General features: G+C 44.1%; 1 pseudogene; it reads left to right on the top strand.

Annotated features, from left to right (window-relative positions):
* Nucleotides 1–865: 865 nt before the first annotated feature.
* Nucleotides 866–9,425, top strand: LOC146180855 (uncharacterized; annotated as a pseudogene).
* The last annotated feature ends 1,531 nt before the right edge of the window (nucleotides 9,426–10,956 follow it).

Raw genomic sequence — 10,956 nt, forward strand, 5'->3', positions numbered from 1 at the left:
TCATATCTGTTAACGTCACATCTGGCATTTTTCGTTCCATAGCCCTTTGTGTAGTCCTCAACTTAAGTAGAACCCTTTTCGCTAACCGCCATGTTTCAGCCTCATAGGCGAGTACCGGTAGGATGCAACTGTTATACTTTCCTCTTTAAGTGATAACCGTAAGCTGCTAGTCATAACGTTTGAGTATCTTCCAAATGCGCTCTAACCCAATCTTATTCTCCTAGTTATTTTCCATTCGTAGTCTGGATCTGCGGTCACTACCTGTCTTAAGTAGACATATTCGCCTACCACTTTCACAGCTTCGCTACGTATTTTAATCTGCTATATATTTCCCAGGCTGTTCAACTAGTCTTCTGCATATTGCCGCGAAACCTTCAAAACAGTATTTGTTGTTTTTTAACAGCCGCCGGCATACAGGCTTATCACTTTGATTCTGGACCGCGTATCAGTTCCGTAATCTTTGTTTGTTACTGCTCGATGTCGCGAGTCACACCTTTATCAGTTTTGTTGTAGCGCAAGATGCACCGAGTTCTGTCTCGAAGGTTCCGGCCACTCTGGTGTCTTTCCACCATGTTCCAGCCCGTGCTGGTAGCTGTTTGCGACGTTATCTAGATTGTTCTGTGCAGCCTTTAAATTGAGCGTTGCCGAGTGTGACGGGCATTCTTTGTTCGACGATCGACGAGCACGTTTGTTTCTATCGCCGCCGCCGAGTTGCTTAGTTCTTTTGCGGGCGCAAGTCAGCCCAAATAAAGAGTTTCTTTAGTTCAATCATCGACCCTTCATTTGTGTCGTCGGCCTCGTCACCACTACGTGACAATATTAATCTTTAGGCTTACCTTTCTGCTTCTCCTCCGCGCAAGCGACGATGTGCTCACAACCGCTCGTTTTCCAGGCTGCTGTCTCATGGGTGGTGTGCGCCGGGCTTCTTGGTTCCTGTCAGCTCACCTCGAACATCCCATTCCCGCCTTGACCTGCCTTGAATCACTTTCCGCCGCATCTGGTCCCAACTGGTTCTTCAATCTGGCAACCAACGTCGACTTCGGCAGAGGAAATCAGCACGGCATATAAACGCGCATCAGAGGCCGCAGCATTCGGGCATGACACCGCGCAAGCGACGATGTGCTCACAACCGCTCGTTTTCCAGGCTGCTGTCTCATGGGTGGTGTGCGCCGGGCTTCTTGGTTCCTGTCAGCTCACCTCGGACATCCCATTCCCGCCTTGGCCTGCCTTGAATCACTTTCCGCCGCATCTGGTCCCAACTGGTTCTTCAATCTGGCAACTAACGTCGACTTCGGCAGAGGAAATCAGCACGGCATATAAAAGCGCATCAGAGGCCGCAGCATTCGGGCATGACACCGCGCAAGCGACGATGTGCTCACAACCGCTCGTTTTCCAGGCTGCTGTCTCATGGGTGGTGTGCGCCGGGCTTCTTGGTTCCTGTCAGCTCACCTCGGACATCCCATTCCCGCCTTGGCCTGCCTTGAATCACTTTCCGCCGCATCTGGTCCCAACTGGTTCTTCTATCTGGCAACCAACGTCGACTTCGGCAGAGGAAATCAGCACGGCATATAAACGCGCATCAGAGGCCGCAGCATTCGGGCATGACACCGCGCAAGCGACGATGTGCTCACAACCGCTCGTTTTCCAGGTTAGTTACTTGAAATCTGCATCATGTATTAGAAGCAGCAATTACTGCCTATTCGCGGTGTCTTGCCCACCAGAACTTCTTGATGTATCTAAGTGGTTATTTCGTCTGTCAAATTGTCTCTGGCGCTTATTGACTGAAGTACTTCTGATGCTTTCGGGTGACATTGAATCTAATCCCGGTCCTATGTCAAAGACTGAATCTGAGGCATTTGCATTGGTCTTAGAAAGATTAGAAGAATTAGATAAGGGATACGCATCTTTAACAGAAACGACTCGGAAGCTGGAAGAAGGCCAGGCTGCTTTGCTTGAGGAACTGAAATGTTCCAAAGACAGGGAAGATGCCAAAGAAAACGAGCACTTGACTGAGAGAGTGGCTATACTTGAGGCGCGCGAGACTGTAGAAGGCGAAGCACAAATAGCGAATGAAAGGAAGGCAGCCTCTCAAAGTGAAGTGAACCTTTTGAATGAACGGGTAGCGACGCTGGAAACATCCATCGCTAATCAACGTTCAGATGAAGCTGGAACCCCTGAACACGCTTTTAGTTCTGTCTCGGAGCAGTTATCGTTCATCACATCCAGATGCGATGATGCAGAGAATCGGTTGCGACGATGCAATCTTCTTTTCTTTGGAATGGAAGATGATCCTGAAGAAGATTGGGCAGCTTCTGAAGAAAAAGTTATCCAGTTTTGTTCAGAAAAGCTCGGGGTAGCAACAACAAGTACGCAGTTCGAACGAGTACACAGACTAGGAAAATATGACGATGATAAGCGGAGGCCCATAATAGCAAAGATAATGTTCTTCAAAGACAAAGTGCACATTCTTTCATGTGCACGCAAATTAAAAGGAACTTCCTATTCCATCGGCGAAGACTTCTCGCTTACAACACGACGGGCAAGAAAGAAGCTGTATGAATTTGCTAAGGCATCAAAAAAACCCTTCAAACTATCTTTTGATAAACTGCACATGAGAGCTAAGACATACACATATGACAGCACTTCAGACAGTGTTGTGCCGTTGAACAGATAGCTAGATAACAGTACACGTGCTAATGATCCCCACCAGTCAAGTGCACTGAACAGTCATTCACTATCGTTGTCATATGCCAACATCCGCAGCCTCTTGCCTAAACGCGATCTGCTCTCTGCGTTTCTAGACGATAGTGAATCTCACATCATCATTATTACAGAAACATGGTTGAACCCGAACATATCAAACCATGAAATTCTTCCTGGTGCATTTTCATACAACATATACAGGCATGATCGTACTGATATAAGGGGGGGTGGCGTCCTTCTGGGAATAAAGAAAACGGTAGCATCACACGTTATTAATACCGATTCAAATCTGGAAATTGTGTGGGCTGCCTGCTTCATATCTTCCTTTAGAATTCTGATAGGCGCTTGTTACCGTCCACCAGAATCTAGTCATTCTTTCATCCATGAGCTGCGATTGAGTATAACTAAAGCAACTGAGCTGTGTCCTGCTGATAGCATCTATCTCATCGGAGATTTTAATTACCCTTTAATCAACTGGGCTCAACTATCGTCATCTTGTCATATTTCAACTGAATTCTGTAACTTGACGCTTGATTTCAACCTGTCTCAACTCGTAGACCAACCCACCCGCGACACTAACATATTAGACCCGATACTCACAACGGCGCCAGTTACGATAAAAGAAATAACACATTTGAATGGTTTCAGCGATCACCATTTACTTCAATTAAGTATTGACATTCCAGTTCCGTTTATGGGCTATGTGACTAAAAAGATTCACGATTAAAATAAAGCAAATTTCACAGCTATAAACACAGAACTTGAACTATTTTTCTATAATACATTTCTGCCGTACATCAACAGCCGCTGTGTTGAAGAAAACTGGGTATTCTTTAGAGATAAGGTTTCATCTCTGGTTGGCCAGTTTGTTCCTGTAATCAAAATAACTAAAGATAAATCCAATCCTTGGTTTACCAGGAGGCTTAAGCAACTGCGAAATAAGAAAAAGCGGTTATATCGGACTGCTAAGCGTGCGCGCACCAGTTCTGCTTGGAATAAATACAGTGACACACTAAAAACATATTGCTCCGCCTTATCATCCGCAAAAGATAAGTACTTTTCACGCGACCTTCCTTCCCTTATAAAAACTAATCCCAAAAAGTTTTGGAAACATATATGTCCAGATCGGGGTGGAGGTTCCATATCGCTACAATGTAACAACATTCTAGTTTCAGATATTAAATGTCCAGCAATTTTCAGCACATACTTTTCATCTGTATTCTCTTCCGAAGATAGCTCTAACCTACCGGAGGTACCCGACAATAATTGCCGCTACATGACACCCATTGAAATAACTGAGGAAGGTATCATCTCTCTCATAAATAACCTTAAGGTATCTACTTCAGCTGGTGTTGACGGCATTAATTCTAGAATCTTAAAGAACACCATTTCAATCTCTAGTAAATTTTTATTTCATATTTTTCACCAATCTTTAACTAGTGGATTGCTGCCCGCGGATTGGAAGATAGCTAAAATAATACCGATTTTTAAAGCAGGAAACAAAACTTCAGCTGAAAATTATCGTCCAATATCTCTCACATGCATCTGTTGTAAAATGCTTGAACACATAATTTCATCTCACGTTTTCAGTCATCTTGAGCAGAACAACTTTTTCTATACTAATCAACATGGATTTAGGAAGGTGTCATTCCTGCGAAACACAGTTATTCGAACAAACAACTGACTTGCATTTCCATATGAATGAAAGCCTTCAAACTGATTGTATATTCCTTGACTTCGCCAAAGCTTTCGACCGGGTAGCTCACTGCCGCCTGATTTCAAAATTATCATCACTCCGTCTAGACTCGTTAACTTTAACATGGCTTCGTAACTTTCTTTCGCATCGGCAACAGTTCGTATTTGTTAACAATCTGTGCTCTAATCTTTCCCCTGTTATCTCCGGTGTACCGCAAGGTAGCGTGCTCGGACCCTTATTATTTCTTATTTATATAAATGATTTACCTACTAATATATCCTCTTGTATGCGAATTTTCGCGGATGATTGCATCATCTATCGCCCCATTAAATCTTCTGATGACCACCTGGCGCTCCAATCAGATCTGCTTCTTATTAACGAATGGTGCAACTCATGGTTAATGACCCTTAACGTATCGAAGTGCAAAATAATATCATTTAGCCGCAAGCGAATCAATTCCAGCTTTCCATACCGCATTCAAGAAGATTTACTGACTGTCGTATCCCATTACAAATACCTCGGTGTTAATCTTTCCTCTGATCTTTCATAGTCCTTACATATTACATCCATATGCGCTGCCGTCTCAAAGTCATTAGGGTACCTACGACGTAATCTCAGGAATTCTCCTGCTAATATTCGTAAACTAGCTTATCTTACTTTTGTTCGTCCACAACTTGAATTTGCTTCATCCATTTGGTCTCCCTATCATAACAACATGATCACCGCAATAGAATCCATCCAAAATAGGGCAGCACGATTCATATCTCGAAACTATAACTACCATTCAAGTGTCACTGTGATTAAAAGTAACCTCTCGTTAGAATCCTTAGGTACACGCCGCGACATCGCCCTCCTAACACTTTTTCACAAGTATGTATACCCCAATCGATCCTGTCCGCTTCACCTCGATGTTCCACCCCGCCCGTCCAAAAGATTGCACAATCACCTCAGTTTTACAAGAATATATGGTGACACATTAGCCTTCAACTCATCAGCACTTCCACGAGCCATCAGATTATGGAATAACCTGCCAGGCATTATCGCTTCTCTTACTAATCTAGAAGCGTTCCATCGCCAACTCATCACATTATATCACTGAGCCTTCATTTTGCCTTATTTGTCTTATATATACATTTTTATTAAATTTGTTGCAGCTGTTAAATGTCTTGATGGGTTTTATTTACTTGTGTTTGCCTATGTACTCTTTCCGTTTTTTTTTTTCCTTACCATTTTTTTAAGCGCCATTCGAGGCACTGTGTGCCGCTTGCTGTTTATTGTGCTTAATCTGTGTGTGTACCATTGTGCTTTAATCTGTGTCGCGTATTTATTTTTCTTAATGATATAATAATTTCCGCGTCGTACTATTTTGTTTGTTCATATATTAATTACCTTTGTATTTCTTGCCTATGTATATATTGTATTGTATGTATATATTTTATGTATATATTGCACTGTATAGATTTTATGTCCCCCTTACACAATGCCTAATGGTCCTGTAAGGTATCTTCAAATAAAAAAAAATAATATATCATTAGTTGCAGTTGGTCACCCGAGTTACTTAACAAGGCAATGTCACCAGCGAATCGCAGATTACTGAGGTATTCTTCATCGACCCTGATGCCTAACTGCTCTCATTCCATGTCTTTAAATACACCCTCCAAGCAAGGTGTAAATAGTACTAGAGAGAGCGCGTCTCCTTGCCTAACACCTTTCTTAATAGGAATTTTATCACTTTCCTTCTGCAGAACTATAACTGCTGTGCAGCCACTATAGATACCTTCGACTAAATTCACATATGGCTCGCCTACACCCTGATCTCCCAATGCCTGCATGACCGCTGAGGTATCGACCGAGTAAAATGTTTTATCGTAGTCAATGAATGCATTTATATAGGCTGGTTATATTCCCAGCACTTTTCTATTACCTGGCTGAGAATGTGGATCCTTTGCTTGATACTTTCATTGATTAAATTCTAAGGTTGTCCTAATCCTATTAGCAATTACCTTTGTAAATACCTTGTATGGATTTTAATTTTAGGTTTGGAATATTTTGACCACCCGTCTAAATATTCCAAAACTGAAACTTTGAAACCGCAGGATTAACGCATAAAACTCGAGGGATTGGGAGCTATTACGAGCTGCAATTCAAAAAGAAACTCGTCACAGGGTTAAGAAGTAACTGTAAACAGCACTTGCCTCACATGGGCAAATCCGCATTCTTGGCCTGTCCATCTCAAGCTGCAACAGTCCCCAGAAAGGGGTTCATCAGCTACAACGCCTTTGGCAAGCACTGCTACACACTATTCGTCGCCTGTCCAACCGGCACGGCGGTGCGCGGCAACATGCCTGCTGTGCGATGGCCCGAGCGGCGGCGGTCGGAAAAATCATTTATGGCACACCCGTCCTCCAAGTGTCGAAGACCGACTTAGCTAAGGTCGAACGCCTTCATCGCACAACACTACGCACTATTACCGGTCTACCTAAGCACACTCCTATGGCCGAACTTAAGCGTTTGGCCGCTCTTCCACCGCTCACTACCATCGTTACCGAGTCACAGACGCGTCATCGAATACGTCTAGAGAACACTGTCCAAGGGCGTCGCCTGCTGGCCTGGGATGAACAGCGTAACGACAAAACACCAGCCCTATATGCATCATCCCTTCCCTCATAGGAGATGCCAGTAGTCACACGCCTCCATCGCCGACCTATAAACCGCGATTTTGTCATTCCCCGGGAGCTCCTCGCTGCCCATCACCGACAAGAGCGAATCCCTGATACGACTGACATATACACCGACGCATCCATTACAAGCGAATTTGCATCTATGGGCTGGATATGCGATGACAACCCTTGCCTTTCAGGCGCCTATGCCTGCCACCTACCTCAAGGTACCCCTCTTCACGCTGAACTCCTCGCGATTTGGGGAGCCTTGTCAGGAGAGCCTTGCACCGGAACTGATTCAATACGTATTCTTACTAATTCCTATGAAGCTTACAAGGAAATCGCTACTCCTGGTTCACAAGATGCAACAGCTACGGCCATACAGCGCCTCCTTAAACGCCACCGACTAGCGACCAGAACTGTCGCTATTCTCTGGACCCCAGGTCACTCGGATGAATCAGGGGGCCATGCGGCGGCACACGCCGCGGCTGCCTTGGCAGGTGGGATGTCCACATTTACTTCCCCACACCCCTTGCTTCATCCTTACTCGACCTTGGGCGGGCAACTCACCCCTTCTCTTGCCCTTAAATCATACATGGCAAAATTACTTTCAAAAAGGAAATAAATTACATTACTAATTACTTTGCTGAAAATCGCAGAAAAGTAATTAAATTACATTACTCATTACCGCTCCTAAAAGGTAATGAAATTACATTACAATTACTTCTACTGAGTAATTACATTACTTTTAAAATTACTTTCGAGTTTCTATGCATGCAAAAAATATGCAATACTAATAAACAAAACAAAAACTTGTTCTCCAGACGCGAAGCACACACATACTTTCGTCTTTCCGCCAAATTCTGTCCCAGAGAGCTATTCCTTCCCTCTCTCCTAAGCAGATGCCATTACAAAAAAAAAAAAAAAAACACGTGGTCGAACGGTTGTGGAATGACCGGCGAACCCAATATCTTGCTGGCCCGGAGCTGTCTCCGCCATTTGAAGGGCCCGAAGAAGCTAGGTTATTTATTGCTTCCGCAGTCCCAAGAATCGAGGTCGGCACATTTGTGCTCACTGCTCCTCAGTAATTCTCAAGCCACGGTGCCTCACGTCATGCACCCTTCCACCTATCTCTCCCAACCCAAATCCTCCCTCGCCCCCTGGAGTTGCCTAGCCGACGCAACAGGGAGTGCAGCTGCGCCGCGCTCCCAACTAGTTTTCAGCTCAAGCCTTCTTGCACCATCTCTCCCTTTGGGATTCCCTTGGCGCCTTGTATCCTGCTGCTTGGAGAATGGTTGCCCATGCAACACACGAGGTCTCAGACGCACTGTTCTGCTCAATTCTGTCCCCATTTGCTGATACGTTACACTGGCTTCGCTTGCCGTACGTCGTTCCTGTTTTCGCGACACTCTACTTCGTAGTCTATTGAAGAAGTAGTGGCGCACTTTAGTAAAAGTAATTTCGACAGGAATTAATTACTTTTGCTGCGAAATTACTGTCAAAAGTAATTCATTACATTACTAAATTACCGACGTTAAAAAGGAATTCATTAGATTACAAATTTCCGAGAAAAGTAAATAAATTACAGTAATTTCATTACTGTAATTCAATTACTGCCATGTCTGCCTTAAATGCACTATACTCGGACCAGTCTTCGTAGTCTCAGTCAGCATCGCATGCAGGTGGCCACACCAGACCCACCTTTGACGAGAAAAACCCACCTCCCCCGAAGTCAAGAAGTCTTTTTGAATAAGCTCATTGCCCATGCGGCTTATACGCCACGAATTATGGCCCGCTGGCGTCACTATACAGAGAAAATTATTACGTGTCCGCACTGTACGACTCTACCTCACGGCGGCATATCTCATCTACTCTGGGATTGCCCTGCTTTTTCTACTGGACGCTCCGAGATCAAACCCTACCGCCTGAACTACCGTTCCCTTCTAGAAACTGATGCTAACACACAGATGATATTTACCAAGTATGGCTCGCATAGTGGCCTGGTTAGAGCAATGTGATTTGAGCAACGACCTAAACAATGAAGATTCTGTCTACTCCCCTTTATCCTCATCCATGGCCATGAGCCTTCCCATTCAATAAAGGACATTCAATCAATCAATCAGCACTTGTTGTTTTGGATTAAAAAAAGGACAATTCCAAGGAAGCAATTTTGTGTTCATGGCATCACGTTCACAAGCCGAGTTCATTATGGTGTTGCTAGGCCATAAGTACGGTTTGAGCTAAAAACTGTGAGTATTATGTGTTTCCTCATGTCGCTATTCAGAATGGCGGACGGACAGAGGGACCGCCAGTCATACGAACTGGCGGGCGGGCTGCTACCGTGGGTTGAGGACGAACCGTTTTGAAACAGGACATGGTCGCGGTGTCTCCAAGCTTCAGAACTTCACAGCTAGAACCCTTACCACTGGGAGATTCCAACAGCGGTTCATTGAGCCAAATAGCTAAACTTAATGGATGGTTACATTGCCAAATATACCTTTAAATACAACCTTTATTGTTTGTGTTGGTTTGTAGGGTCTAATTGTAGAAGCGACTCAGCCTATGATAGACGCCGTAGTCGAGGGCTCGCGAAATTTTCCACCACCTGGGGTTTTTTTACTTGCACTGACACCGCAGAGCACACGGACACCTTGCTTTTCACCTCCACCGAAAAGCGGCAGCAGCGACAGGGATTCCATCCCACAACGTTCGATTCATCAAACGAGCGCCGTAACTATAGTGAACCACCGCGGTAGGGAAAATGAAACCTTTATGTACTATTCCAGGCTACATAAGAAAACTGCTTTTTATATAACTTATTTATTTGTTTTTGTATATGAATCTCAATATATAATGACTAACTTTAGGTTTTGCTTTCAAATTCGCACAGTAATAAAAAAACGTAAAGTTATGCAGTAAACCTGCAAGTAAAACGATTTAAAAAAAGTATTAATATTCGATTATTATTCGCAGAGATAATTTTAATATTTTTTGTTTCCCATCAGAACTTATTCACACATTTCTGAAAAGCATGCAATAAAGAGAACTGGCTTCTTTTCTTGTGGGAGCAGAAAGTGCAAATCAGTTTACGAACAGAAGTTTTTTCTTTTAAAAATTAGGCACTTGGCTCAAGTTACAGAATTTCGAATTGTCATTTGTGGGCAGTGAAGAACCTCAAGAAATCCCCTCAATCAGCGACAGCCATCCTTGGCGACCTTTTATTACCTGAATTTTTCCCTATTGTAATACAGGCACTGTAGAGGCGTTATACTGAAATTCTGTAGTTAAAAAAAATTGGAGGGTCTTTCCATGCTGTGTCACAGATTGCACCAGCGCAGGAATATATTCATACTGTTGAACGTTTTCACTGAATTAATATTAGGAAGAACCATACGAGATAAGCTCTCAGTGAGCTTTGTACGCTGTCTACGTTTCCCAGAGCTTTCTGGCGGCAGCACCAGTGGCGTAGTTTTTACAGGTGTACTTCCAACCATCGCCTCGTATCGTCGTGTAGAGATAAGTATTTGTTTGTAACAGTATAAGCTTTCTATACAGCTTTTCGTTTTCCAGGTGGTGTCGCGGACGCAAATGGAAGGGAAAAAAAATCTAGCGCTTGGTATAGTCTGCTAATGGCCTCATAGCGAACAGGTGAAAAAGCAAATGATGGTCTGGACATGGGCTAAAATCCTGCTACTGAGGTCTACCAGATTGGTAAAGAGCGGACACTCAGCGAAAACTGGCCCCAAGAAATGACGCGCGACTGGCTGATCTGCCCCCGATTGATGGATGGCGCCACCAGCGCAGACGTGCGCGCGGCGGAACCCGCTGCAGCCATAGGGACTACGTCCTCTGCTGGAACCATTGTTCTCTGCGTCCGTGGCTCTAGCTTCCCGCATG

The sequence above is a fragment of the Amblyomma maculatum genome, chromosome 8 (genome assembly GCF_055883805.1).
Source record: "Amblyomma maculatum isolate TAMU_Amacu chromosome 8, ASM5588380v1, whole genome shotgun sequence".
In the NCBI taxonomy this organism is placed as follows: Eukaryota; Metazoa; Arthropoda; class Arachnida; order Ixodida; family Ixodidae; genus Amblyomma; species Amblyomma maculatum.